This window comes from Agelaius phoeniceus, chromosome 9, assembly GCF_051311805.1.
Source record: "Agelaius phoeniceus isolate bAgePho1 chromosome 9, bAgePho1.hap1, whole genome shotgun sequence".
NCBI classification, from domain to species: domain Eukaryota; kingdom Metazoa; phylum Chordata; class Aves; order Passeriformes; family Icteridae; genus Agelaius; species Agelaius phoeniceus.
Window position 1 is genome coordinate 16,214,169 of NC_135273.1, and position 25,941 is coordinate 16,240,109.

Here is a 25,941-nt window from a genome sequence, read left to right on the forward strand (position 1 = left end):
AGTAATGTATGTAGGGAGTCCATATGAAAACACTTAGCTGATATTCTTTATTATTGCCATGTGACAAAACGTTTTTTTCATTATTAAAAATGGAGAGTGATAACAAAATACTACAATCTGAAATCTTGCATGAGAGGACTGCAAGACAGCCTTTTCTTCCCCAGAAGCCTCATTTGCTTATGTGATTTATCTCCCTTTTCTGCTTTACCTGGCAGAACCATGTAGCTGTATTTCCTTTGCAGTTTGGTACTTCTTAATTTGCACAAAAGGTGGCTAATTTGAATTTCTGATGTTACCAGCACAGTTATGTGGTTTTTTTAAAGGAAGGAAGGAAGGTGCAAAATACACATACACACATACACATATATTAAGACAAGCTAGAAACTTTACAAACTAACCATATTTTTTGCATCAACAAGACTTGTAAATTTTAATTACAATGTCTGTCATAAATCATCTTGACTCAGCTTTATAGAACAGCTTCTTGTGTCTCCTCTTCTCTTAGGAGGGGGAAGGAAGGGGGAGAAAAGGGAAAGGAAAAGTCTGGGGGAAAATCTTTGTTCTCTCACTGGCAAGTTCTCTGTAGCAAAGCTGTCCCACTGAAGCCTGACTGTGTGATTGGGTACAGATTTAAGGAAGAGAAGGAACAGTTTGTTCTCTGCTGATTATATAAGAATACCCTTGACAGCATGTTGCTTGCTTCAGATTACAGCCTGTATCCCATGATTAGCATGGAAAAAAATAGGAAAACTAGAGTGATAGCCACATTTCTATTTCTTTACTATGCCTTTTTTTAATCTTGGAAACTTTGGGCTTAAGGTGATGGACAATATTTTAGCCTGTAGCTCTCTAAATGTCAGTTTTGATCAGTAAACTTAAATACTGTTTTCCTCAAGAAAAATATATTTTCTGGTTTGATTCTGCTTTTTAAAATTTTCTGGAGGATTCTGGTCTTTCCAAATTCTCTGATGCCCACAGATATTTTTGTAGCATGTTTTTCTAATTTGCCTTTTGTCTCCTTGGATATTTAGAACTTCATTTCAGGATTGAAAGCATTTTTGCAGTCTTTAAAGATTTTTTTTTGGTGACAAGACAGATTTCCTCTTTCATATGCAGAGTTGGAAATATGTTCCAAGTAGACAATTAATGAAAAAGCATTATTCACATTTCATTTCTCCCATTTAAATGTTTTTAAAGTATTAGGAACTTTTTGACAGAAGCATGATGGGTTACATTGCACTTTTTAAAGCTGCAGCCTAGATGTCTTTCTCTGGAGCTTAATGGCTATGTTTAGGCCCCTAAATTTTTATATAGATCATTACATGCTTACATACAATTTGCTGTAAAGAACAGCAGCTACTTGGAGTTGTGCTCACACTGTCACCTCTCAGAGGTGGAATCAATGGGATTTTTATGGCTGTACTCTCAGGGGACAGGCATTGGGTGTGCAGTGAGGGTGCTCAGGAAAGGGAATACAGACTACAGATCAGTCAGGGCTGCAAAACTCTAACCCTGCATATGGTGAAGATTCATGTGGTTTGAGGCCATCTTCTGCTCCCTCTCCCCTCAAATGCTGCCATCGATGGACTGTTCACTGGCAAGCCAGCCACATTTACAATACACTGGCAACTGAGAAACCTAAAACCAGCAGATATCAACACTGTACTGTCTTTAGAAGTCCTAGAAATTTGTTTTGGTTAAATATTTTGTGAAGATGTTTCCATACCAGCCCCATTCACAGACAATTTGGTTCTTTAGCAGCAGTCTTGCTGTCACGCTCTTCTTGGTAACTTTTCTGCAGATGATTGTAGGTCATTGGTTTAGAATCTGGTGGTGCTGATGTATAGTGTTATTGTTTAATTTTTTCCTTTAAGTGTCAATTCTGTTTTTATGACTTCCATGATAACTTCAGATGTACTTTTATTCCTATGTTATCACACTTGGAAGAATTTTTGACTAGGTTGTCTGGGATTTTCAGTATTAAATGCCTCATAACCACATGTATTTATCTTCTTAACCTTAGCATATATATGACTCCAAGTTGTAATTAGTGACTCCATGTTAAACTGCACCAACATGTCTATAAAACACAGCATATGGATATCTTGATGAAAGGAAATTGGGAGATGCTGCTTTTATAAACCTGAAAGCTGCAGAGCAGATGTGGAAGGAATTACTGCAAAGAATCTCAACTGGCATATAAAACAGAAGCTGAAGTTTATTTTGGTTTTATTATAAAAGAAAAAACATTTTACTAAAGCTCTGTTGTATTTAGGTTACATAAAATTGTGTTGTTCAGGACTAGCTGTGAAACTATGTGCACTGATGTGACAATGGAACAAGGCAATTTTTTTCTCCTTTAAATATTTATACTAGAACTTTACAAGTGGATTGTAAAATACGTATTTTTAGAATTTACAGTAAATTTAATAATGTTCCTTTTTGGAGGAGAGACTGTAATAGATATTGCAAAGTTAATATCCTTTTTTTAATTTCATGAGCAAAGAGCAAAATAGTGATTACCCTTACCCTTTTTACAGTCTGATTGTCTGGCTTCTTCTGTGGAAAGTCCTGGTCATAAATGCTCATTTCTGAAGAACTATTAACCACAAGCATTCTCATGCTCTCTTATTTTCAACACCTAATCAATGAGCCAGACTTTGTAGAAAACACTAGATTATTGTTTACTTACCTATTATAGATTTCAGAAAAGCATTGATGTGCTTTCCAGGCAAGTGTTGTAATTTTATGCAAGAAACAACACATTTTATCATTATAAATGTATCAAGGATTTTAATGTGTATTTCAGGAACTTCAAGACTATATGAAGAAAGTAATAAAGCAGGCTTGTCAATACATTTTCAATACGACTATATAATTTGATGTGGAATGAAAGTGCTAGTTACTTGCCACATTAAAATGACTAATATTTATGTCTATTATTGACTCCCAAATTCTCATAGATTAGTCAATTAATAGCTAATTAATAGCTATATATTTTCTGTCTTCTGGTTTGGGTTTTTTTTTTTTAGGGAGAATTAGCAGAAAATTATGGTATAGTATTCAATTTTATAAAAAAATTATTAAGTTTATTCAATTACTGGTATTAATACTTTGATTTCCATTGTCCCTGAAATGTAATATGAAATAAACAAGAGTTATCACTCCAATGTTTTGAGGATCGGTATTTTAATGTAGTGTCTAACTTTAAAAACTATCATAAAATAATGGCATACTAAAAACATAGCTAGTTTATACAATGGGAAGCCGTAAAGGCATAAAAGTCTTTCTTTGATCTACATCAGGACCTACTTCATTGAAATATGAAATATCTCAGACGAAAACTTGTGTAGCCAAAAAATGATAATGCAGTTGTTCCATATTTACAATTAATTATCCTTAGAAGAAATGTTCTCTCCTAGAGATATTTGAAAAAAAAGTTACTGTGAAACCTTTTGTTGCTCTTCCAAAGACTGGCTGGGGGATGACTTTATTAATGATTTGAAAGTCAAACAGTGGATGTCAATTTCAAAGCTCATTGTTTCAGCTTTTTATCTAACTGTTCTTTTTAAAAATCTAGCTACATTTTTTCCCCTAATTAAAATGTCCGAAAGTCTTTAAGCAAGTGCAGTAGACTTTCAGAATTGCCTTCATGACTGCTGATGGTTATAATAGTCAGGCAAAAGTGACCTCACATCACATAAAGTAACCTTAAGTTTGGAATCTAGTTACAAAGCTTCTGGAACATTTATAGAATATCAGACTTCATAAGCAACCTTCAGTCCAGAGTTAATAATGTGAAAACAATTTCTGAAATTCAAGTAGTTTGTATTATTTATTATGTATTTATTTATTTATCATTTTGAATCAGTATAGAAGTCGTACTGGTTGGGATTATTTATCTAGCAATCACAAATAGCTTCAAAATAGGTCTCTTAGTAAAATAACTGTCTTAAGTGAAAATGCCTTTCTGTAAGAACTGTTTTCACGGGGCAGAGTCCCTTTATGGCTGAAGCAGGGTTGTGCTTTACAGAGAGCTGAGATGCCCTGACAGAGGAGTCGCCACCCTGCCTCTGTGGGCTGCACTTCTGTAGAATGATAATTGGTTTCTTGGAAGCAAGGAATTAATTGCAGATAAAGCCTGTGTGTTTCTTCACAAGAAAACTGCCTATCCATTAGTAAGTCAATGAAAATGTTGCTGTACTGAAACCAGAGTGCAGTTAAGAAAACATTCTCAGTCCTTACTTTCATGCGTTTCTAATTTTCTTTTAGAATTTCTGTTTGCATTTGTGCAAATGTGCGTGCTTTTCTTTAGTCCTAGCTGAAGGGTGAGTTTTGGAGCAAAGCCCAAGGAAAAACCTTTTGGCTATTTCTTTTTAAATTAAAAGCATATTTTAAGTATTTTATGTAATTTGTTAAATAAATTGTTTGAAAATATTGCTATATAATACCACGATTAAAAACAAAATATTCCTTTATACATTATACTGCAGGGTTTAGGCAAGTGATTCATAGTTCAGACTGAGTGCAGAAAAAAGCCAGGTATTCTGGAGTACTGATGCTACCACTGTACTTTTTTTCCTGATGGGAAAATTGCCCAAGTAACTCACATTGCTTTAGTTTCACCATCTGTATAATGTGAATACTTACCATCTTACAGGAATGTGTGGAATGTAATATTTATGCATCACTTTGAAGTTCATCTCTAAATCAATTCTGTAACCCAAACTCCAAACTGCATGGTTGGTAGAAGACTGTGAGACACACCAATATTTTCTGGAAGTACTGCATTTTTCTTTACCTATAAATACTGTATTTGAGCTGGATGTGTTGTCTTTAGTTTATCATCAGGCCTGATGGAGCAGTAGGGTATAATGTGATGACTAACAGAGAGTTCTCATGAGAACAGGGTGGACACTGATGTACAGTGAGAGAGAAAACTGAAGCGTTCTCAAGGCACTCTCTGCTTGGCTGAGAATGTTAAAAAGAAACCATGACCCGTGAATTAAGTCCAGCAAAAAAATACTTTCTTCATCTGTATAACACTGAGGTTGCCAGGCAGCTCAAAATTCACTTCTGCAAAGCTCAGATGTGGGATCCCCCAGAGAAAGTGGAATTCTGGCTGCCTGCAGAGTTTGCCCACCTTGAGAACAAATTTGAAGGGAGGAAGGTGACTTTCTTTGAGAGGAGTCACTTCCATTTTGTGTACAACCAGGGAGAGATGTCCTGGCTAACAATCCTAACAGCAGCTTTCCAACTTGTACCAAGGGAATGAGCTTCTTCCCAAGTAGGTCTGCTTGCAGCAGCTTTATTACATAGATCTAGCCACCATTATTTCTTCTTAGTCAAATTTTTCTCAACCTGCAATGCTTGGTAGCAGGGATGCAATTTCTGAACTGGTAATTACTAAACTTGGTAACTGGTAATTTCTGAACTGGTAATTTATGCAATTTAATTGCATAAATATATTATAGGAAAAGAGCAGTTCTGCAGCTTTTTAATACTCATAATTACTTCTTTCCTACAGTTTCAGAGAAGCAAATGTCCTGGAGAAAATGAGCATCTAATTACTTTGTAGAGAGCACCTGTCACTTTTGTATCTGAAGTGTAGCTTTCACAGTGTTCAAAAATCTTACTGTTATTAAATAATTGTCCAGTATCCTGATGAAACAAAAAGTCCTCAGTTTACAGGTGAGGAGCTGGATCTCAAGAATAAAATCCTTAATACAAGGAATTGCTCAAGCTTGTTATTGATCCCCAGTGTGCTAAGTTGGCCCATTGATATGTGCCTGAAGACAGATGCCTTTTTGGCAGGTCAAGGATATGGTGATTTCTCCAAATTTTCCATTCAGTAAAATGCAACACTTCCTTTTCAGTATAGGATATCTTTTATTGTTGGAGTTTTGGAAGTTGGAAAAAAAGTGCAAACACATTGTAAAGGAACAGTTATATATATTTTCCCCTGGAATAATGTGATAGCAACTTTCCTACACTCTTTAAAACAAGTGGAAAAGCAGAGAGAAACTGGAAAAAGCTTCTGTGGAAAGGTTGGTGTTGCCTCTGTGTTTGGAGGATAATTCATTGTCGCTATTGTAGAGCTGAAAACCCATTGCATGACTTGCTATGAAGCAACTGACATAAGTTGTAGTGTACACTAGAATATTATTAATTAAATGTATTTTGAGCCAATATTCAGGCTCTAAATATATGAAAGTACTGAAAAACATGAGTTGGAAAAGATTCATAACTCAAATTTCAGTTTCTGCAAAATATTGTCTTACAGCATTTTTTGGATACTATATACACTGAATGAAATCCAGGCCATGCTGGAGGCAAAGGCAAGGATAAATTTTCAGCAGGACCTGGATTTTATCCAATATATATTATATTTCAGTATAGGATGATCAATATTACAAGTTAATTACTGAAATTAGTTCAGACTGACCATGTGTTATGTCTTTTAAACAATAAATTATTTACATGGTATTCTGCTAAAAAGATCAAGGTGCTCTACTATGGTGGATGTATTTTCTTCTCTAATAACCAGAACCTATAAGCCAGGGAAAGACTCAGAATAGATAATAAATGTAAAGCCAGGAATTAATAATGAACAAATATATAACACACTATACCTGACCTGATTTGTTTTAATATTCCAAATAACAACATAAAACCTGTTTGAAAACATGTAACTTACCAGTGGGTAACTTCACTGGCTTTTTTGATGTATTTGTTGAATAGAGTATTTGCTAACGGACTTTCTCCACTGTTATTACTGTCTACAGGACATCAATATTGTATTATGCTCTCAACATAATTGTTGCAATGAGGTGATGTGTGTTTGCTCAGGTAACAAAGTAGAATACGTAGGGTTAGATCTGATTTTCAAGCGGCAATAATCTAAATAGTATCATGTAAGATTATACTATTTAGAGTTCCTTGCTTTGAAAGAGAGTGAAATAAACGAACTGGAAGTTTTACGGCCCCACACTGGGACACATCCCCAGATACCTTTGTTATGAGAATCGGTGCCCTTCACAAAAGAAGTCCTAAACAAACCCGTGTTAGCTTATAGCCAATTCTCGCCAGTTTAAAAACTGAGAATGGTTTCTTTAAACTAGAACTTTACGAGACTCTTTTCTTTCTTGTACTTTCGTAGAGAAAATAATCGCAGGCAGAGGTGCACTGCTGCCTTCCTTCACCAAACCGCGTTGTCCCGCAGCGACGATGAAGCCCCGCCGCGTTCCGCTGCCCTCCGCAGGCTCCGCTGGCCGCGGAGATGCTGCGGGGCGAGGCGGAGGGCAGGCTGCGCTCCCCGAGCCGCTCCGGAGCGCGGCCGCGCTTCCCGCGCTCCCCGAGCCGCTCCGGGCGGGGGGCGCGGGCCCACATTCCGATGCGCTGAGGCAGCCGCGGCCCGGCCCGCCCCCGCCCCGGCCCCCGCTCGCAGGGTGCGCACGGCGATGGCGCTGGACCGGCTCCAGCCGCGCGGGACGGCGCCGCTGCTCCGCGGTGCGGAGGCGCGGCGCTGGGGCGCTTGGCCGACGGCGCCCGTTCGCGGGAGGTAGGAGGAAACTCTTCCGCGGGCGGCTCCAGTTGGCAGCTCCGAGCGGCGGGACGGGACCCGGGGCGCGCTCTCTGGCTCCGGGAGTCCCCTCAGCGGGAGCCGCCCGGTCCTTCAGGAGCAGCCGCGCGCACGCGGGGCCAGGGCCAGCGGTTCCCGCTGCCGCACTTGCGGGGGGCTCCACAGTGCCTACCGAGAGCGCGGGGCTGCCCCGGGCAGGACAAGGAGGAGCTGCCGCATCCCATCTGCCTCGCGTGCAGGGGATGATCCTAGCGACCGTCCCGAGGGCAGCCATCCTGTGGGAGAAAGCCGCTCTCCACCACCGAGGAGGGGCGGTCCCGGGGCAACCCTCCCGGGCGGCCCCGCGCCCTCAGTCCGCGGCTGACTGAGCCGGCGGCCCTGCCCCGCAGCCCCTCCCCAGCTCTCCTTGTCCCTCCCGGGCCCGGCGGGGCGGTGCGCGCCCGCAGCCCCCGCCCCCGACCCGCCGGGGAAGGCGCCTCGCTCGCTCCGCTGCCCCGGGCAGCGGCGGCCGTGGAGCCCTGGCGAGGCGGGGGCGGCCCCGTCCTGCAGAGCGCTCCGCCGCCGCGGCCCCGCCGCCGCTGGAGTCACCGCCGAACCGAGGAGGAGGACGAGATACCGGGGGGACGCTGAAAGGTGCGTCCCCTGCACACCCCCGCCCGCTCTCACGGGCTCTTTCCCTGACTCCTGAGCGTGGTCGGCCCTCCTCGGGGGCTCTCTGCGGCCCCCACGGCTCTCGTGGCCTCTGCGGCCGTGCCCTCGGGGGGCACGGGGGCTCCGCTTTCGGCCATGTTCCGCAGCCCCCGCGCCCTCCCCGCCCGACCTTCGGCTTACGGCTTCTCCCTCTTCCTCTGGCAGGGTTCAAGGAAACCCCAAATGCAAATGAAAATTGGGGTGGGCTACCCTTATCCCACATGCTAGAAATTGTTCTCAATTAATCTCTCGCTTTCTCTCTTCCACTGTACAATGAGTTGTAAGTTTTACGTTAAAGTCTGGCAAAATGTAGTCCCAGATTGGTGCAGTGCATCGGAGATGTGGCGTTGGAAGGAGCCTGTGGCTGTAAGGGACAATGGGTGCTGTCTCTCTCCCCCTCAGTGGGTCTCTGCTCTTTGGGGGTGCTGCAGGCCCTGACACCCAGCGTGAAGGGGCAGTGCATTCCTCCCAGCTCCAGACTTCTCTTTGCCCCACTTGCTGAAGTGTTGTTGAGTTAGAAAGACTCAAAGTCTGCAAACACTTACTGAAGTAGTTTCGCTGAAGTGTTTGTAGGATCAGGACCAAAGTGTCTAGGTGTGATGCTTATCTGTTCTACTGCACCCTCTTGGGATGCCACCAGCACAGGTGATAAAGGGAAGAGCCTATACAGGTGACTGTGAACTGGGCTTCTTCTGATAAAGGAAATGAAAGAGCTGGATTAAGAGTGGTAGAGAAATGCCTGAAGGATCAGCTGTACTTCAAGGAACAGTAAAATGTTTTGTTTCATAGTGAGGCATTTGTGTAAGAAGCAGAATTGGCCTTCTTGTTGCATTTATTATGCTAAAAGTTTGATTAAAAGTTTTCCAAATATTTCCATCCTCTACATTTGTATGACAAAAGTTTGTAAATATTTCCATCATTTACATTTATATATTTGAAAGAAGATCAGAGAACCTGTCAATTATGAAACAGCCTCTTAGTAATCATTGCAGAGCAGTGACTATTATGTAGTTTAAGAAGTCATGTTTTTCCAGCTACATATAATCATCTTTGATCTGTGCTATCACATCCCTTAAAAAGTCAATGGCAAACAACCGATGTCTGTGATCATTACAAAAGCACCGCAACAAATATGCGAGGAGTGAAACATACAAGGTGAAACGTGAGACAGACACCGGCTTGTGTAGTAGGAAGTGCTCAAGAGAAATTCACAAGACATAATGGACATGTATGCCCATCTGCACAAATTTGCAGGGGATTTCTAAAAGTCTTGCTTTCTTAGTGATCTAAATAGAATTCATTCTTGCCAAATGGAGGTAGTAATCTCAGATGCTGTAATGAGTTCATTTCTGTTTTCATACATGGTAAAAAGTTTGTTATTTAGACTTTGTGACTGTAGACGAGGCAGTGCAGTTCCTGTCCTCTCAGTTAACATTAATTTAATGTGATGCATTTTTTGCAATAAAAGTGTGATGTTCAAACCAGGGTTCCAAGACATTAAAAAGGAAAAGAAATACCACAAGGCAAAACTTTCAGATCAAGAAATATGGAAGCCCTACTGCAGAATAACGAATTTCTCAAAACTATGTTAAACATAGAGCAAGTTCATGGAGATGATAAGGTAATTTGAGATTTGGGAGATTTGTAATATGAGAAAAAGAAATTCTCTGTATTTAGGTTATCCAAAAGAATGTAATGAAACAATTTGAGCACTACTTGTAAGTATCCATAGAAGTATTTCTTTTTTCAAAGGGCTGTTTTATTTAAGAGAAACATGGATGTTGAGATCCTCTAGTGACTAGAACCTGCATGGAAATCCAATATAGGACAAGGCACATATTGAAAAGTGACAGCTGTGACTGTTCATGAAAGATTGTAGATTTATAACCACTGGAAACATTCTGCTTAAGTTAGCAGCTCTTCCTTCTTTTTTGGAGAAAAGCAGCTATAATTTACCAGTAGTTCTGGATTTGAAATGAGAATTAGTTAGAGAAAAACTTCAGTTATTAAGGAGGCAAAAAGTAATTAATCTATTATTTCATTAGAGGGCCGTGATTTGCATAGGGATTTTTTAATTAAAAATTAAACTAAGGGTTTTTTTAAGTGATCATCTTAATTTATGTGCGTATTTTCAAAAGCATTTCTTTAGGAGTGTTTTCTTCTAAAACACTGATAACCACACTTCAGAACTTGGGTTGTGATTTTGTTTCTTGTTTCTACAGCACTTAGTACAAAACAGATTTTGGGTCATGTCTGACTCTTAAATTTTATAAATGACAATGATACGTGTTATTAGCAATAATTCACATCTCTTTTTTTGTTTGTTTTATATACTTCTTGAAAATACCAGTAACTGAAAGGTTGGAACAAATCATGGAGTTCCCGGGTGGACAGACTTACTCTCATGCCTGTTCACAATGCAGCCATTGATGGTTTCAGTGAGCAATGGCTATGATTTGATTGTGCAGACAGCAGGTTAATAGCTCTCTGTACCTTTAATATGCAGTCTGATTCATTTGTAAGTAACACTTTTCATCATGTCTCTGTTTTAAAAAGCTGTTAGCATGCTAGCATTAAATCCATGTTTTCCTTAATTTTGTCCCTTCCGGAGCTTTCTTAATCGTTTAGAAGAGAGGTGTTGCTCATGTACTTGAGGACCTACATGACTGAGTACATATTATGTGAGAGCAGTCCAGCTTACTCTGCATGCTGCTTTATTTGTCTTGGCAAACCTATATATATATATATCTGCTTATGGGTAGGGTTTTCCATAGTCATGATACTGCCAGATATTGGTTATATTTCACTCCTTGGTGGTTGTATTTCACTCCTTGATTTTTTGAGCAAAACATCTATCTGTGAAATAAGGCTTGTGTTTAAGAGCAGAGGATAAAGTGCTGACAGACCTTTTATGAATTTCCTATATTGGGAGTTCTCTAATATTTTTATTCTGTTTCAAGGCACAGAATTTTGGTTTTTACTTGAAACAAAGTTAATTTGTAAGTATGTCAATGTGCGATCCAAGTCCTCTGGTTTCTCATACTCTGTCATGCTGACATCTCTGTCCAAGACATAATTAATGTCACTGATTTTAAACTAGGCCATCCACAATACTTTCTTCTTAACTGCCCAGTCATTCATAAATAATCCAACATGTTCAAGCAAGAGCTCAATGTGGCAGCACTTACTGAAACCTGGTAACAAGAGCTGAGAGGAACGAGCTCAGCTCCCCACCAGAATTATCCTTCTTCCAGAGCCCGCTACATTGCTCCAATTTATCAAGTGTCAGTGTAATACCAGCTCTTTCAGTCAATGATTTAGAGCAGCAGGGACACAAACCTTGTGGAGTATGTGACGTGCCCCATGGAGCTGCCTCCTGCATTCTTTACATCCAAAACCTGTGTGTACTTGGCTTAGCAATGGTGATAGAGACAGTGCAGGCTTGAGTCCTTTAGGAGGAGGTATCGTGGGCCAGTATAGGTACTTGACATTTTACAGTAGTCTGAGGCATATCATTAGGTTTTAAATAGGCTGTCCACTGTGGGATACTTTTTATTCTACATTGCTATCAGTAAGTAATATTTAATAACTTGTTACAACATTTTCAGTGATGCCTCCTCATTTAAAAAAAATGAGTATACTATTGTATTTGTCAGTTGTAACATTTCATAAGTAATTTAAAAATTAAATGCTCAGGCATTTTTAGTATTCTTTATGTTATTTATTTCAATGTTTTAAATGAGACACAAAAAAGTAGAAACACTGAGAGCAAAGTTGAAGCTACCATTTGAAAATATTTTTGGGGTAATGGTTTTATTCTGTTAGCATGCACAAGTGCTGCATAACTTGCATCTAATAATAGTGTGTTTTCTTAAACAGATGACTCTCCAGTTGCGTTGACCTTGCCTTGTGTAGTAGGACCTTGCTGTCTGCTGTTTCAGACAATGCTCTGATGTGAGATCTCTCCTCCCACAGTATTTTTCTCTGTCTGTGCTACAGCATACAGCAAGAATGCTGCTGCAGTGATCTTTGGTATTTGAGGTTTTTGTTACACTGCATCTTCCTTCAAACATTTTCATAATGCATTCCTTTACTCCAAGTACAAAACTCTGTTGCTTGGATTAGGTTAATTTCTTTCTGTAGTGGTACAAATACCTTTCAGCAGTGTTTTGGGGAAAACCAACTTGGTTTCCCTTTGGAATTTAGCAAGATAAAAAGGGATCATACCAGATCAGCTACTGCTCTGTGCATTACAGGCAGTTCACATCAAAGAACAACCTGTAGATTTCTTCTCGAGGAACTTTCTTGATGTGAATGCCTCCTTTTTAATTCCTTTAAAGTTTTGGCTTTTTAGCTACGTACCAAATTGCAAGGGAAAAAGAAAACACAGTGTTGTAATATCCGGGCTGGTTTGCATTTTGAAGATGGTATTCTGCTTCTGTTCTAATTCTAGGTAATTTTCATACTCTGACATTTTTCAAAGATGTATTTTCAACCAGTTAGCTATTGTTCAATGTGGACAAGTATGTTAAAATGCATTTATATGAGATTGTTGCCCATTGGTGGGCAATTTCTAATAATTGGATAGTATTTTCCTAACTTTTTCTGGAGTCACACTTCCGGTGACTTTCAAGTGTGTCAGATGTTCTGTGAGTACATGCATTGTTTCTACTGAAAGCAGTGGGAAAATGACCTCATTGTAGGTATTTCTTGTGAAAGCTTTGAGTTTCTGATCACTCGGTGTGCACCCATTTTAGTTCAGCACACTTAGGGAAGCAGTGAACATAGAGGAGTATCTCTGTAAGGCTGGAAGCCCCTGGATATCTGACTGCAGGAGGGGCTGGCAAACAGGCTGAGTCCCTGCTTGGGTGTAGAGTTCATATTCACTCCTTAGCTGTGCCACAGCCCATGGTTTTGGAACATATTCAGTGGCAGTGGTGTCAAAGAAGACCAGGCAGATAATGCTTCTTGAAGTCTTTTGTGTTACGGTACTTCTTCATTTTTTACGTCAAGAATATTTCTTACTATGGCTCCTTTAGAGCCCTTGAAGATTTTCAGTGTAGCATGAATAGTCTATTGTTTGCATTTTTACGTCCAAAAATATACAAAAAGGGAAAAATCTTGCATAATTACCTTTCTATTGTTATGATTGTACCTTTTTTGTTTATTTGTGTTTTTCTTAATAATCGATTTATGGAATAGACAACGAAAATAGAAACAGTGAAATCAAACAGTTGGACATCTGCCGGAATTACTTTTGTCTTAAGAGCCACTCAGAATGTTGCTGTCATTATTTGAATATACATGTCTTCTCATTCTGTGCTTTTATTCAGAAAAGTATAAGCAAGAAGTTCAACTTCAGCGGTGGTGTTCACTCAGTAGACTTAGAATTGAAATAGGAAGAAATAACAACATAAAATAGATGGTTTCATATGTGTGTCATTTAAAAAAACCTCCTTGACAATACCACTTAGAGGCATTCCTTATATCATTAGCCTGGGTAATTTAAGTATTTTAGTACAATTATAGGGTTTTTTTATTCTGGTTGTTTTGTTGGATGGATTTAGAAAGTAGCTATCAGTATTCCATCATCTTGTGAAATTATATTAGCTTAGGCCAAGTCCATATAGCATTGGGAGCTGTTGTTTTCATTGTGGTACTTGTTATGCTTTTGTCCCTCTAGTTAAAGCAGATTTCAGAGACTATAGGACTGCAATACATGGTTAAACTAAATTGCAGTACGAAACAGAGTTCTTTATTAATTCTTTAATTTGTCTTTAGATGTGTCAGGTTGAAGAAGGTGGTTTTTTTACCTAAGCCAAACTAGCCTTCCTGCTACTTGAGCAGAAAACGTTTGTAGATAAAAGTCTAAAGTTGACTACTTCTCATTTCCCATTCTTACCTAACTTTTCTAAAAGAGAATAAAAGTTAAATGTATAGGTAGTACCCTGGTATAGGAAGGCTGTGATCATTAAAAATCAAGCTTTAGCAGCCAGTTTCATTGTGGAGAAAGAGTATAATATTAATACTGTTTGTTCTTGTTTGTGTTAAGCAGATATTGTCAACTACCAATCTATTTGTGGAGATTGAATTTGTTTATATATAGTTATGGGAACATTTTGGATTTGCAATAAAGAAAGAATATTCTTGTAAAATGTTAGTTCAGGCCCATGACTAAGAAGGCATTTATGAGTCTCTTAAATTATTCAATCCCTTTTTTTGTTCTTAGAGGTCAGCTGAAATTTTTTCTTGTCCCAGCAAATTCTGAGCTATGGCAAATGTTTTTTGCTGGATCCCTGTGTCACTCACTATGAACACTTTTTGGAAGAATGTTTTGCTTGCTCGGATTTTGTTCATGCAGCAAATTCTGTAACTCTGTCTTAAAACTTCTTATTTCTTTGTAGTAGGAGACATAAGGACTTCAGGGATCAGGGAAAAAAAGAGTCTTGTTTAAAATTTTGTAGTTTTATTTGTATAAAGCAATAGGATACCTTGAAAGTCAGTGACATTTTGGATTGTAAATGGTCCTTCTGGTTTACCAGGATAAGGAAATACTAAAATTTTAGATTAACTTTCAGGGCATTAGAAAAATAATGGGGTAGTTTATGATATTAATAAATGGATAATATCTACAATTGAGATGTATCTTCACTGTTTTGTCTCATCATTCTGATCCATTCTGGGGACACACCAACAAATTGATTTAATTATGAAAAATATGTTGTCAGCACCGTTTAGAGCATCAAATTCCAAAATCTCATTTTCCTTCCATGGAACCTTCCTTTTTGTCTTAGAATTATTAAACCATTATTGTTCCCATTTGCATTTTGTTTTTATAAACAAAAGTTTTGTTTTTAAGGTTCAGATTATGAATAATTATACTACCAGTACAACTAGTAATTATATAATAGTTCAACTAGGGCTTCTGGAAAAACAGTGCCTCTGAGTACATGACTGTAAGAATTGGCAATACCAGGAATCCCCTTCAGAAATTAATTCTTTATACTTTGTGAACTGTGATTCTAGATTTGCAAGCCAGGTTCAGTAGTGGTGCGTAGAAATAAACAGTTCCCTAGACAGCAGGCTATAAAACAGGTCAGTGTTAAAATATGCAGTAACATCTTTCAAATGTCTGTTTAGTATTAGACTACTATGCCTGCCTGAATTCTCTTTCAGGATTCAGATCATAGCATTTGTTTGGAGTTTTGTTACCTGATAGGTGTAGGAATGTTAGAGATTCACAGGCAGTAATGGGTTTTCTGGAGATCTTCACTTCCACCCTCCCAGAAGAGGCAAGTTTGTGTATTCTCTAAAAATTTGTGAATATCATTCTACTTTGCCCAAAGCTTAACTTGATCTTCGTGTCATCCCCTCGTTTTGTTCCACATACTCTTTATTCTGTTATGCAAGTCGATAATGAAAATGTTTATCCTTAACAGTCAGTTATCTTGTTGGCTAGGCACAGAAATCTGGTTTTGAGGCTAAAATTTCTGGTTTTAGCCTCAAAAGATACTGTACCACAGTTACAACAGTACAGCATAGTGTTATCCTTTATAACAGCTTCAGTGCACCCTTGAACTTCATTTCAACTGTGGTGCTTTACAGAAAGCTGCATAGAATTGACTTAGGAGTTAGTGGGAGAGCTGTAAAAATATTTGAGGAAGGTGTGTGCACAGATTTAAAGCAAAGAAAATTGTTTGGTGTGACAGCATTGGAGCTCTGAGGTTGCTGTTGAGAAGAATGGAAAGCCCTGGACAAAAGAAAAAAAAACAACCTTCAATTTCTTGTTCTTGCTTGCATTTGCATTTAGCAAAACTCTTCCATACATTTCTGTACATTTGAGTCAAAGAAATCAGTGGATAATTAAAAAAAAAAAGCCTTTGTGTCCTGGTTTCCCCGCCTTAGCCATTTTGCTTACAATAAAGCTCTATTCTGTGAGCAACCATATGCATCCCAATAAAGGTTTTAAAGTTTGAATTGAGACAGAGACTGTCTCAGCTTTTGGCCAGCAAATGCAAAGAAAGTTGGCCATGTTCCCTCTATTTGCCAGAAAAGCATGAAAGCTGGGGCCCCTCCTCTGTCAGAGAGAAAGGGAAGCTCTGACCTTTCTGCATACAGATTTTTGGAAGTATTGGTCCTTGACATATTATTGGTATGACTTGTCTGTCTCTTTCTTGTTTGATGTGACCCAAAGCCCCCGAGAAAAGATCTCTTATCTACAATGAACTTGTATATATTAACCTGGGCTTTTTTCTCTGATCATCAGTTTGGTGGTACTTTTTTCTCTTCTAGTTGCAGTCCTAAATATCAACAATTAATTCCATGTCTACAGAATTACAGGTTTTTTGCATGTGGCTTGTCTCTCATGCTACTAAATCTAAAGACCTAATTGCTTACTTTTCAATATTCGATGTACATATGAGTATGTAATTAAAAAAGCATAGACATTGTACTATTTATTGCATGTTTCTGTGTAGGCATTTCTAGTACTTGATTTTCTTGTATTCAGGGCTTTGCAACTTTCAGTATTCCGATAATCTGACAATCCCTTGAATGATGTATGACTATATAAAATAAGAATCTTAAGTTATGAAGGAGATTATCCATAAAATTTAGACTATTTTTAATGTGTTCTGTTATGGTTCAAAAATAAATAATTATTGTAATATCTCTTGCACATTTTTTTACCATAACTGTACCTAAGATTATGTATATGTTGCTGTGTAACTTTTTTCTGGTGAGTGAATCATGGAAACTAAGGAAGTACTTTGGTTTTTATGGTTATTATAAGCAGTAATTATGCACACCTGGATTATGTACAGCTATTATTAAGTTATATAAACAATGTACACCCAAACTGCTTGCTTTTTCTCTATAATTATGAAATTTATGTAGTGGGTACAATTTTTGTTTTTTAGAGCAGTAACTTGTAAGAATAGAAGTGCTGAAATGCATGCATTGTATTTTCAAAAAAATGTTTAAATGTGGTAGTACTACTACCCTTATTACTTCCATAGCTGTTTCTGCTTTTATAAAAGCATTAGAACACTTAAATAAAACCAACCAGCATTAATGAACAAGTAATACACCAGAAAACTATACAGAATCCTTGAATACTTCAGTGTGAGTAGTGTGCTGTCTGTTTCTAATTAAATTTGTTCTTAGATTACTCTCATGAAGTGTTCGAAGTTTGTCAAATACTTTGTGAGGTCTAAGGTAGATTTTGTGTTTGAAGGTAGAGCTTGCCTTTCCTGAACTAAATTCAATTCTACTGATTTTTCTTTTTTCTTAAAGGTAGGTAAAAAGGGAAAGCAGATAGTTTTGGAAATCAGTAAGAAGGTGTCTGGAATACAGTGGGTCTGAGTGTGACACAGTCCCCACTAAATTATCAGGACCAGATCTATAAGGAGGTACTTACAAGATTGCAAGATAAACTCGTAATAAAATAAGAGGACTACTGATAAAAAATTAAAGACTCAAGAAAAAAGTTGGTCTAGTACCTGAAGGGAAAGATGGAAATGAAAACGATTTGCAGGAGCAGCTAACTGTTTTGAGGTGTGGCAGTAGCATGCCTAAGAACACAGATGAACAATATTTAATTTGAAATCTCAAAGGACAGGTTAGTCTGCATTCATTTACGTGTGCTGGTTTTATATGCTCTTTCTTCACAGGTCATCTGCGGTTATCCATGAACTTTATTCTAGGTGTACAGGTACTGTATCTTTATACCTCATCTCCACATTTCTCACACAACTTCATGAGAAATTGACTTTTCCTTGTTGGCTTTCTATTGACTAGGAAGTACCAGAGAGGAAAGCAATACCATCCACATTAGAAACTGTTACTATTTAAACAAAGATCTCCGTACAGTATGCAAGATATTGATTGGAAAAGGGAGAGCTACAGTCTGCCTGTTGCACTTGTGAGTGCTGGAACAGGTGGTACCCTCACTGAGCTGCCACGTGTAAACACTTTCTGTTCATATCATCAATGAACTTGACCACTTGTGGCATGTCACTGAGGGGCATCACCTTGCAGACTGTCTTGAAGCAGATTTTTGTTTTGCACCGTTTTGAAACATTACAAGGTTTTTGTTGCAAGCAGAGCACTGTTGCCAGCATCAGCCCTTGTTTTGCTCAGAGCTGTGTAGACTGCACAGACCATTATTTTTCCTTGCTGCTTTGCCTCCCTTCAGGGATCTTTTTTTGTGCCAGTTATTACTTCATAACACACTCAGCCGCCTGCTGGGGTCAGAGCTGGTTTGAATGGTCTGTCCTGCAGGTGAGCCTCCTCCTGCACTGGTCTGCAGGGTTTTCCCCTCAGCAGGATGAAGTCACTGTTGTCATCTTGCCCAAGAGAAGTCTGATTACAAGGCCTTGGACTGCTTCTTATCTTTCAGTTTGCTGCTTCAGTACTGGCCTGATAGTGTTTGATTCAGCATTTCAGAGTAACCTTCTCATCCCTGTTCTTGGCAACATTGAAAAATCCGTATTCATACTGCTGCTCGAGTGTTACTTGGTAATTCATTTCCCTCAACTTCTTTTTATCATTTGTGGTTGTGCCTGATGGTGAGACCAGTGACCTCTTGTGCTGGGGGGTTGCAGGAGGGGTCAGTGGGAGGACAAGCCCAGGGCTGAGACTCTGCTGTGGTCCACCTGGGTCAAGAAAGGCACCAGTGGGTGAGCTGGGCCTGCTGTGGGGGGCTGCAGGTGGGGCTGCTGATGGTGTTTGGGGACTTGGTGTTCTCAGAGCCCTGACAGTGCCTCTGATAAATACCCACATTGATCCTGGGTTAACAACATGGAATGCCGTGCTGCTTGTAGCATTCATTTGTTGTTATCGTGCCCAAGAACGGTACAGAAAACAGAGTGGTTTGATCTTAAGCTGTTACAGCAGAAATAACCTTGAGTGTTTCAGCATGCGTCGGCTGGCTCGTTATCTTTCACGGTCCTTTTGTGGTTGTGTTCTTTGGCTTGTTTAATTGTGGCACCAACTGCTTCCTCTGTGGTGCTATCCCTTCTCTGCTCAAGTTTAGAGCATTGATCAGGGATATGTGCACCTCTCCTCCCTTCCAAGACATTTCTGACCTAAATACAAGGAGTAGACTTGTATTGAGTTAATGTGTTAGCAGCAGGGCTGCACAATCAAATGGATGCAAACAAATCTTTCTGCTTGACTGAGAAAGTATATATGTAACACCAATTTTTATGTAATACGTTATTACAGAGGCATATTAATATAAGAATGTATCCTAGGGTAAAAGAACCAAAATGATTTCCTAGGAACATTTTCAGATTTTAATGAAACAGTTTTGTTTGGATACTTGCAGACTCTCTGGCACATATTGCCAGTTAAGTCAAAATAGAAAAAAAGGTGTTCTGGAGAAGGAAGTGTCATTTTCCAAATTATGACTGCAGTTTTTAGCCTAGTTTCTTATGGAAATGACTTTGTAAAGGCACACTGTGTGTCTGTACACATTTTCTTCCAACTTTTAACTTGGCCTGTAGCAACTGGGTTTATTACAAAGTGCAAGTCTCGAAAATGCTAGACTCAATAAATTTCATGCAGATGTTACTCAGATATAGAAGAGAAGTTCTGTAAATCATTTTGGCTGTGAAGAAGTTGCACATTAGTTGAGGGTCTGTAGAGGAGAAAGACCTTAGTAATAATAATACCTTAGCTCCAAGAAAAGCTTTTGTTGGAAGTGGCGTCGCAGTTATTTCAAATTCATTTCTTCTAGGAGTAACTAAGTTATATAATGCTTGATTATTGTGCATTCTCTTGTTTTAGATTGTACTTATTGTACTTTTAGCTACACTACATGAACCTTAAATATCCTCTGAGATGCTTGTCCATTGGTTTTACGAACAACTTCATTGGGTTAAAATTCCATCTATTCAGCTGAAAATACAAGAACTTTTAAGAAATGTAAGAAGCTTTGAGCAAGTAATTGTTTGTGTTAGATAACACAGAATTAGCTTTTGCCACATATTCTTAACCTAATTAACTATAGTGTGTGGACTGAAGTAGACTAAAATCTGGCAAAAAGTCCCATCTCATCAAGGGAGCAGATTTTAATGTTTAGAATTCTATATTCTTACTATTCTTGAAGCAAGGAGCTTAACTGTACTACCCATGAGTGACCTGTTTTATGAAGACTGAACTTAAGTTGAATACTTGGTGAAGGTTGTCTTTTTGTCCTGAAATAACGGGTGAAGTACAAATGCACATTTATAAGCCAGAGATTGTAAGTACAAGTAGTCAGAAATATTTAATGGACTACTTTCTTAAAGGGTCTGAAAGATAACCAGGAAAAGCAAATAAATACCTCCTCAGCAAGGATGTAAATGTTCATTACAATGATTTTAAAGGTTCTCAAATGAAAGATCACCTCAATATGTCACAATCATTAATGAAGACGTGCTATGTTAATCTTCAGGCATGTTTCTCCTTCAAATAGGTTAAATTGTTAAAGAAATGCAACTGGAACTTAAGAAACATGGAATTTGTTTTGTATTTTCAGTGTTTGACTCCATTTATCTTGGAAGATGTGACAGTATATTATAAAAGAAACTTTGTAATTTTGATTGTGGGTATATTTCTGTCCTATTTATTTATTGAGTGAGATTGAATAAATAGTACTTATAATTTGAATTGTAATGTGGCCTACAGGGGTTTTGAAGTATTAAAACGTTTAATTTAAAATTATCACTGAAGGGGTCTTTCTCAACATAATAAATTTTATCTGAACATAAAGAACATCTTCCAACATCCTGAAAAAATAATTTGCAGTTGTGTGGTGACTTGCTGCTTGCACATTTCATTTTAGCAAGAGCCAACATCTTAAAGGTTGGTTCATGGCTTGAATTAGATGTCAGGGTGGGCTTTCTCCCAGAGAATGATGTGACTGATAAAACCATCATAGGAAAAAAATTAATGTAGTCTTGATTTGCTGAGCAAATATTATTTGAGTAGTGCTGTTTTCAGTGTCACAGTGCTTAATATCTAGAAATATTAGAACAGTAATATTAATATAGAAATAGTTTAATGTATTTTCCGGGCTGCTGAATCAATAGTCTTCTGAAAATTCCATGTTTTTAAAGAAGATAATTAATTACAATTGAAGTAAACAGGTTGTTTGCTCTTGCCTTGTTTTGCTTTTACCCTGTTTTCTAGTCTTATATTCTCTCTTAGGCATAATAATATGCACAGGACATAGCAGATGTTCAAAAGAGAAAGAATAAGAGGTTAAATATTAAGATTCCTGAATGAATGGCATTAATAGATCCAGAGGGGTATACAAAGAAAATCTATTTTGAGAAAGGGAAATTGTGCAGTGATTTAATAATGTCGGTTTTCAGCATTTGAAATATTTTTCTTTGCTTTTCCTTAACTAAAGTGTAAATGCATAAATTGACAAATGACTGAACTTATGTCCTCCTACAGATTAGCATTTAATTTTTATTTGAAACATATACTGGGGCTTCAAACTCAATCTTATTGTAGTTATGACAGCTGAACAGTAACATTAAAGTTATTTCTCAAGTCATGTTTTAAATAGGACTACTGTGGCTTAACATACTGTGACTAAAAGTCTTAGCTTGGGTTTACAGAACATAAACTGTAGTGAAATATGTGCCTTTAACATACTCTCAGACATTTTAGTCTCAGAAATATTTTTATTGCAGGTTTGTTGTGTTCTCACCAGAGTGGCTTGAATTACAGCTAATACAGGACAGTGCGAGAGAGGGAAATGAGAGAAGACTTGGGTGCTCACACGAGAAAAATGCTGTAAGGAAAAACAAACAAGACTAGGAAACTGAAGTGTTCTTGCTGCTTATTGTGCCACAGCTGGATTGGAGTAATTATAAAACTTCAGCGGGGTGACAGGTTTGTATGACAAAGTGCAGTTGCTGTTTGTTGAAATATGTGTCAGTGTGGCACATAAGGTCCCTTGAAGGCGTGGTTTCACATGGTACAAATGCTAGTGAGCTCACATGGGAAGGCTACTACCAGTGGCACTTTGCTGTTAAGCAGAACTGGATAAGAAAGAGGCTTGCCAGGGCTAGAGATTCCTGCTGGACATGGGATTTTGCTTTGTGATATGAACCTCTCTGGTATTGCCTTAGGAAAAAGGAGAATGAGAGTTAATGGTGTTTGCATATTTGGTAAAGGGTTCTTTACCTTAGGGCTGAACTGTTACTGTGTTACCAGTGTCCAGGCAAATAATCCTGCTGCTGTAGAAACTGATGTGCTGGTTTCTGTCACTGCTGAAGTGTGGATCCCAGTAGAGGGGGTGCAGCTTTGCTGGCAGGCATGGGTGGTGCTCCAGGCAGGGTGTGGAGTGTGGCTGGCATGCTGTGGTACTGTAGGGCTTGGCCAATGGCTGGCTGACCTCTGAAGGCTTGGAGCAACTGACTCAGACAAATGCTATCCTCTGGTTAAGGTAGCATCTCCAAAAGCATTTTTCACAGGTGTGGTAGGAAGGGACTGGGATCAGAGTGTGAAACACCCAGTTCTGTCACTGGTGTGCCATTGTGAATCTGTGATTGGATGTTTTTTACAACTGAAGGCCAACATCTGTTTCCTACTTACTTCCCTTCACATCTAAGAACTCATCTGGCTTTTATCTGGCTTTCTGTAATTTGTCCTTCTCATGTACTTAGTTTGTTTGTACTAATGACTCTTTGAAGAGAGGGTTTGATAAAAACTGTGGTGGATATGGTATGCCATGTTTACTAATTACTACTACATTAGTCTGTAGTCCCAGGTTACTGTTGACTCTTTGGAGTCATAATCAGTTCATATTTCCAAGTGGCAGATTTTGAATGTGATAACCAAATTCTCAGCATATTAGTTTTTGTCTGTAAGCTTTCTATTTTGTATTAATGTTTTAAGTGATTGATAAATAAGTACATACTATAATTTCCCCGATATTTATTAATTGTATTGTGATGACAACAATTATTTTCATTAATATTTTAACAAAGACACAATTTGAAATTTTTTAAAAATAATTTCAAATCAAGATGTGTTGTGCACAAAGCACTTTCAATTCTTCTTCTTCACTTCCATTTGGTAGACTTAGAGCCTTGATCAGTAGAAAAGTCTTCTGTTATTTTTCAACATATTTAGTACTAGGTGGCCTTAATGAAGGGACTTACTGTGCTTTAGCAACTGAGGAGAAATGGCATAATTTGACTAAAGTGAAACCATGCAAATGAAGGGGGGTGTGTGTGTGTGTGTGTAGAACTCGAGAATTTTTTTAAGGGTAAGATGAAGGTATGAATGATGGCATTGAGTTCAGGGAAACCATAAAGTTTTCAAAGGCGGACAAAGCCTTGAAATAGGATGATGGATGAATTATTTTCAAGTCTGAAACTCTAGGTGCTTCAAAGGATCTGAATGACTAATTGTTGGTACTCAAACACACACTCAATGTGTGGGCAGGGCAGTTAGCTTAAAACTCAAACCTCATTTTTAATTGCTTCTATTTTTTGGAAAGGTTTGTATGATTACTTTTTAAATTTTCAGATCTTAAATTCTGATGGCGCTAGTGCATTTGTTTTTTACATGCTTTAAAAAAAAAATTTTATTTCTCACTGTATTTCTTATTTTTTTTCTGTATAAGCATTATTTAGCCTATTCTTTTGTGTAATATAGTTTATTAATTGTCAGTAACTTTCTTCTCGCTTTTTATTTTGTCTAATCTTTCTAAGAGATCTACTTACCAGTGATAAGTCTGCTGAATTCTGTGCCTTGAAATTTTTTGTTTTTAATTGTACTGCACTTTGTTTTCCTGTGGGTGACTCAGTGCTTGAAAATCTTTTTTATGCATTTAAGACTGTTTTCACATTCCTCAAAAATTAAGAAAAGTTTAGAAGTACTTGTTCAAAGATGGAGAAGAATTATTCTGCCTTTAACAGCTGGAGTTGTGCATCTCAGGTAGAAGGGCTTGTTTGTCCAAGTGTCAGTGATGGAATTACAGCTTCCAGATAAGGTCACTTAGCATGAAATTTAAGTAACCACTAAACAGAAAGTTTATTTAAACAGCTTATTGCAGGTCAGATCTAGAAAGAAATACAGAACTGATCCTGACAGTGAGATAAATGCAGTTTTGGCCTCTCTCTGTGCATCTCCTTGGCAGAAAAGGAATTCCTGTAAAGAAATGAAGAGTGGAGCTGGTATCTGGCAGAAGCTTAACATTCTCCCTGATGGAGTGATGAATGATGAGGCAATTGAGAGGGTTCACCATCTGGCAGACATTTGCATAGTTTGAGACATCTAATACACAATTATGTTTAGATAAGTATTCTAGAAATTAGAAAAAAGGCTCCAACTTGACAGGACATACAAATACTGTAGTTCTTTGAGATTTTTTTGTTGCTGAAACACAGATGCTGGTGGTAAATCTGAAGTTCTGAATGATGCTCTTTGCCAAATCAAATGTTGTTATAACTTGCTTCCAACTGTTCAAATAGGATTTGTGCACATCTTGAGTGATTCTTAAGAGTCTAGCTATTTCCTCTTTACTGTTTGCCCATAGTCCCCTTGGGAGAAATGAGGTTTAGAAAATGGTGATGACATGTTGGTGCCCTGTTATTGTGACAGTATCTCCTGCTTGATTCTGACATAAAACACTGTAATGAAAAACTTGTAGTCTGCATGATACAGCATAAATTGAAGAGAGCTCAATAAATGTGGTTTCTTATTCTGTTTAAGGAATTGGTCTGGAACAAACTATAACTTATATACTAAAAAACAAAGCCCATTATTCTTTTTTAATTGTAAATGGGTAGTTCTAATATACAAACCATTTTTCTCATAAATCAGTTTTCTCCTTAAGAGCTTGAACTGGGATTATAGTTGTCAAGCATAGTTGTTGGGGTGATGTGACAAAGATGATCAGTAGTTTTATATCCACTTACTATGCCAAATTATTTTCTGTAATTTCCCAAGAATCTCTCAGTAACTGATTGCTTATGCCTTAGATACTATGTAAATAATAGTAATTTGAAATAATTAATAAAATCACTTGGTTGTTGGTGGGTGTTTTGTATGCTGAAATGACTTTTGCTTAGGATAGTTACCTTGTATACGTAGCATGTAGGATGTACGTTGAAGAAATAGTTGTAAATGTCTCAGTATGGCCAGGGTAGAGGGGAGGATTGTCAGGGTTCTTGCACTTCCCTTTAGCTGTTTTGAATTACTGTCTGTCTCAATCCAATAGCAGTTAGTCCATGGAAACCACAGTATGTGTTTAGTAATGTCATGTATCTGTTTCAGTCCCCCTTATTCTCTGCCATCATAATCCTGGCCCTACCAGGCATTCACTGAATTTCCTGTGCAGCTCCCACGGCATCATACATACAGAATTGCATTTGGCATCACTGACAGCACCCAGCTTCTCCAAACAATTCCCATCTTCACCTTGACACCCATCCCTTACTGCCCCTCATGCAGTTGCTGCTTGTTCCCACAATCCAAACAGCATCCTCAAACATTTACATGATCCTCTTTTCCTTTGATAGCCTAGAATTGAAGGGCTTTCTAATTTAACCACATCGTGTGATGGTTCTGGTCCTTCAAATGCCTTTTCTAAGACTAAATAATGCTCTAAGTTCAACATGCTATATTTTGTTTTCACTGAAGCAGAATTCTGTCTGACT

The 25,941-nt window shown here is 38.3% G+C and overlaps 1 protein-coding gene across 3 annotated transcripts in view; it reads left to right on the top strand.

The window, feature by feature from the left end:
• Nucleotides 1-7,432: 7,432 nt before the first annotated feature.
• PLCE1 (phospholipase C epsilon 1) overlaps nt 7,433-25,941 on the top strand; it is a 140,019-nt gene continuing 121,510 nt past the window's right edge. For 2 of the 3 annotated variants that reach the window (XM_077183063.1, XM_077183065.1), the window contains exon 1: nt 8,006-8,215. The gene's annotated coding sequence lies outside the window, so the exon portion shown is untranslated. Of the gene's footprint in view, nt 7,562-8,005; nt 8,216-25,941 lie in introns of those variants that run through there. The other variant, XM_077183064.1, reaches the window with a different exon arrangement.